At 39.8% G+C, this 5,235-nt stretch overlaps 1 long non-coding RNA gene across 1 annotated transcript; it reads right to left on the bottom strand.

Annotated features, from left to right (window-relative positions):
* Positions 1 to 1,304: 1,304 nt before the first annotated feature.
* LOC128629777 (uncharacterized) lies at positions 1,305 to 4,998 on the bottom strand. Its single transcript, XR_008394161.1, has 3 exons — positions 3,985 to 4,998; positions 3,514 to 3,647; positions 1,305 to 1,896 (listed from the first exon to the last, which is right to left on the bottom strand). It is a non-coding gene; the product is annotated as an uncharacterized LOC128629777 (long non-coding RNA).
* Between the last annotated feature and the right edge of the window lie 237 nt (positions 4,999 to 5,235).

The raw sequence follows: 5,235 nt of genomic DNA on the forward strand, positions 1-5,235 counted from the left end.
ACATGGTCATTTATGTATTGATGAAAATGACCCAATATTGCATACCTGTGTGTGGCAAAAGTATGTGAACCTTTGCTTTCAGTATCTGGTGTGACCTCGGTGTGCAGCAACAACTGCAAACAAACGTTTCCGGTAACTGTTGATCAGTCCTGCACATCAGCTTGGAGGAATTTTAGCCCATCCCTCATTACAGAACAGTTTCATCTCTAGGATGTGGGTGGGTTTACAGCAGCTGTGGCCAAAAAGCATTCTAGCAGTTTTTGACATGTACATGTATTTCATCAGCACTGCTACAAGCTTATTTTTTCCCCCATAACACTAATATAGCCTTATTCTGTTTACTCAGAAAGACTATAATTTTATTTTCAGTTCCTCTCCTTAACTTCAGTCACTTCCTCACTGAAACCTATAATCAGAATAACTCCAAAGCTCAGGTCTAAGCCTAAGTCTCCACTCTAAATCATGTGTCTAGAACACAGGCTCTGAACTCTTATCTAACACATTTGGTGTTTTATCTGCTCTAAAGCACCCATCCCAGCTTGTGCAGGCCGCTTAATTAGCTGATGACTTGAATCAGGGGAGTTTGGTGCAGGTTCTAATTGAACATACTCAGGAGTGTAAGGAAGCCTCTCTAATATCTTTCTTACCGGTTCAACTCCAACTTCAGCACCACCCCAAGAAAGCACTGCATGTTAGTAGTGTTCAGGGTCAGTATCTAAACTGACAGTCTATTCACACACACTAGCACTACTGCACTTCACATCCAGTATTTCCTTCTCTAATGTAGTGGGTTCATTGGTAACAGGTTTGTCTGATTAGTATTCTGGAGAAGGTTAACAATGTCTGTGTGTTGGTTCGGAGTTGTAGTTTGTGTTTGCCATGTTTGTAGTCTGAGGTGCATTCTGGGAAACGGAGTCGCTTACTATACATTACTATAATTAGCATCAAGCTGCACATGACATTTTATGAAAGTAGTACTATGTTTTTTCTCATTTACCGGTACCTCATACAATCAAAAGGTTATTGAATTTTAATTATTTTTCTTAAAAATAAAATTAAAAAATGTAAAAACTGAGTTGTGTCGTGGAAATTAGACAACACTTGCAGACTCGTCCTCTGAGGTGAAAAAGGTTTATTACAGAAAGATGGTTAATACAGCATAGAAGAAGTATCCCAGAAGACAAAAAAATTTACATGATCATCCTGTTTACAACGTTTCAGCCAGGCTCTTAATGCATGCTGTTACCTTCTTGAGCATCAGCGAATGTTTGCACCTTTTGGAATAGTCGTGTATGAGTCTTTCGATTGTCCTCAGTGTGAAAAGATGGATCGGAACATCATATAACCTCTACTGGAAAGGGCTAAAATATGCAGGAAAAGCAAAGTATGTGAAGGACCTGTCGTTCAGGTAACGACACACAGTATTAAGAATCAAACGTGTGTAAACTTTTGAATGGGGTAATTTTGATTAATTCAGCTATTATCTTGTGGACTATATGTAAACATCTGTTATGTGAAATAGCTTATTCATGGCGGTACTAAATAAGAAACAGGATTTTTATGATCAATCTTATTTTGTTAAGAGTATTAAGATTTTGTAGATTCTGCAAGGGGTATGTAAACTTCTGACCGCAACTGTATAGCCACCCAGCTACTGTACCAACACACACACAATTTCAACCACTTAAAAACAGCAAGGACTTTTATAAACAATCAAAAATAGACTATAATATGAACATTTTAACAAATTAACAAAGACACCACAGTTAAAACACTCTAAATACCTTCTTTTTGCAAAAGTTTTCAAAAGTCTTCTCTCCATCTGATGCCAGCTGGAGCCACCTCTTCATGGTCCCCTCAACCTCCATCTCTGCAGCATTAGCTGTGAAGAGGTTTCTATGAACATTGGAAGAAAGCAATACATATCGTAAGGTTATTATGAATCTTAAGCATTAATTACATTTATACCATGGTGAGTATAAAATAGTGATTGTGAATATTGGATTCTGATTGGCTGGAAGGTGTGCATTATAACCGTTTATTGCACAGGTAGTTCCAGTCAGTTTGATCACTGTGAGCATTTCTAAATCAACGCGCAGCCTACATGCACACACAAACACACACACATGCACAGACACTCAAGCATACAGAGACATTCGTGAACACACATTCGTACACACAGACACTTCTTGCCGGCGCTGTCTGCAACTTTAACAAAAAAAAATATCTTTTCTGGTGAAAAGTTACATTATATTTCTCAGCAATGAGGTGGTACCATCACTGTTTGTGAAGTAATTCAACTCTCAGTTTTACTACACTACTGCTGCGCAACACTGACTATGTTTACATGGACAGCAGTAATCTAATTATTGACCTTACTCTGAGTAAGATAATAACGTGATTAAAGTGTTTACATGAGTCGCTTTTAGAATACTCCTGTCATGTTCCCGTTTTACATGTTATAGAACATAATTAGATTAACAGCCCACGTCATTACGTCACCGCGCCACGCCGTCCGATGTCCCTCCAGAATTTCACGTATCAATATACAGTTCGTCTTCGTTATGGTATAGTATACAGTTTTGGGTGTTTTTATTTAATTTTTTTTATGAACGCTTTAAGCACAGTTATTTATTTGTCATGCTGTACATGCAAGTAGACAACTGCTTGAAGCCGTGAGCTGCATCCCAAAAAGTGCACTTAGCGTCTCTATAGTAGCCGAGATAGATGCATTTTCCCTACTACAGGCCTATAGTCGGCAAGTATGCGGTTTGGGACGCAGCCGTGCTCTCTTGTTCGCCGTAAAATGTTGAGCACTGCCGTGTGTGTACGTGTCCTGTCGCAAAATGTGGTGAAAACTCACACGACGTTAATAATGTGATTCAGGTGTTTACATGTCTGTAATACACGTTGATAATGCGACTAAAACAGGAGTACTCGACATGTCTTAATTCGATTAGTGCTTACTTCGAGTAACTTGACTTTAATCAGATTAAGGTAATTAAAAATTGCTGTTTACATGGTAGTTTCCTAATCAAAGTATCGTCTTAATCGGGTTAACAGTGGATTGTTGTTGTCCATGTAAACGCACTGACTGACTGCTGAGAGGCACATGATGCAGGTAATTCATACATGCTTAATCTCTCTGTCTCTGATAGATATCTGTCAATTCATTCAAATAAATGTAATCTCATCACACTACTTTATCTCTGTGTCTGATTTATATCGGGCAAAATTCCAGATCTAACGACCTAACTAATAGAAATTAACTGTCATTTTAAACTTCTAATCAAAGTTTGTGCTCCAAAAATCAATGACAGCTTTAAATGTTATTAATTGTGGAAAGACCATGGTATAAGCGGGGTAATCCATGGCTAGGTGACGATTTGAACGAGTGGTTCTTTTCCTCCACATCATGCACTAAAATCGTTTAGTGCACATCTAGCCGTGGATTACCCCTTACATATCATCTGAGAGAGACAGCTAATTCTGTATGTAAACAGATATACTTACCAATCATGACCTCTCCAAGTTGGAGAGTGGCCAGTGAAGTCTTTCCATTGACTCCTCTCCAATTGAGGTTCTTTGCCAGGGAATTAGCAATCACCCTCTTCAATATGCGCCAAGTGCAGTCAAGCACATCCGCCCTGTCAATAAGCGCCAACCAGTTTACCCGAAACCGATGATTTTTAAACCAATAATATAATATAAAATAATATAAAATATAAATATAAATAATTAATAAGCATGTATTGCCTTGTCAACTGTGTCAGTGCTTCTCACTACTCCTGCAGTTACCCTGCCCTGTGTGCTTTCCATGTTTTGCTCCTCTACCAAAGATTCGGTCATAACTGTTCCCTCATATCAAAGTGGTGTTGAATGTTGTGCTTTGAGTACGAGAGTGTCACCTTGAGAAAACAAACACTCTCAGTAGCTGTGTAATTGTGCAAGCAATTGTTAACAAAAAAAGAAAAAAATTCTCACCAGTTTTTGCTTGCAATCCGAGCTCTGTTGCATCCTTTGCTCCAGACTATGCAGTTGAGGAAGATCTTGTAGGGCAGTAAATCTTCATCAGTATCCAAAGACTGCACCTGGAACACCTGTAGTTGAAGCAAGCTCAGTGGTTTGTTGGTCCAGCTCCATCTCTAATTTAGTCAACACCTCCCTCAGCATAGCTATGGTAAAGAAGTTAACAATATTTACAAATGATACACACTACAAAACTGTACAACTCCATCCTCAGTCTTATTCCTAACCTACACAAATTCCAGTAAGATGGCTGAGTGTAAATCACGGTTAATTAATACCTACAAAAGAAAGTCAATCAGAAAGCAGGAGAATACTTGGTACTGCCGGTACTGAAAAAAAAAAACTTATCGTATCATTCTTTTTAAAATTTTAGTATCAACTTGGTACAGATACTTTTGACATCACAACTTACCAATTACAACATCCTTGAATTGCAGGGATGCCAAGGATATTTTCCCATTCATTTGTAACAGATAGCTGCACAGTGACAGGGGCGGCTGTGGATCAGGTGGTAGAGCGGGTTGTCCACTAATCGTAGGGTTGGCGGTTCCCAGCCAGCCTGACTCCACATGCCAAAGTGTCCTTGGGCAAGACAATGAACCCCAAGTTGCTCCCGATGGCAAGTTAGCGCCTTGTATGGCAGCTCTGCTATCATTGGTGTGCGAATGGGTAAATGAGACACAGTGTAAAGCGCTTTGGCTATAACTGCACCATTTACCATTTAGTGACGCAGAAGCGGAGTCCGTTCCATTCCGTGGTGTTTTAATTAACGGAAGTAAAAAAAGAGATGAAGAGAAGGGTGGGGTCTTAGGAAGCAATAAAAAGAACAGGTGACTAGGTGAGAGAAAGCGGGACGCGGAAATTAGCGCCAGGTGGGAATGGCGGAACTGATGGTGTGCGTTTGCCAAGGACCATTCTAATGCTCTTACTGTGGATTATAACCTTGTGGATATTGATTCAGGAGGCTGGTGAACACTTCGGGAATATTCTGCCAAGGTGATTAAACTAGCGAGCGGAGTTTTGAGGGTTCGGAGGCACATCACGGGTTTGAGATCCTTTCTTTAATACTTTTGTGGAGAACCAGTATGTTTAAATCGTTGGATGTTACTGGCTGTAAAGAACTCCGAGTGTTAAGCGGAATCTGACTGCTCTTTCCCATGCTTTCGGGTTCACGAACTCCCGTACGCCTAAATCGCCGCCATTGAA

This window comes from Ictalurus punctatus, unplaced genomic scaffold, assembly GCF_001660625.3.
Source record: "Ictalurus punctatus breed USDA103 unplaced genomic scaffold, Coco_2.0 Super-Scaffold_100, whole genome shotgun sequence".
NCBI lineage: Eukaryota > Metazoa > Chordata > Actinopteri > Siluriformes > Ictaluridae > Ictalurus > Ictalurus punctatus.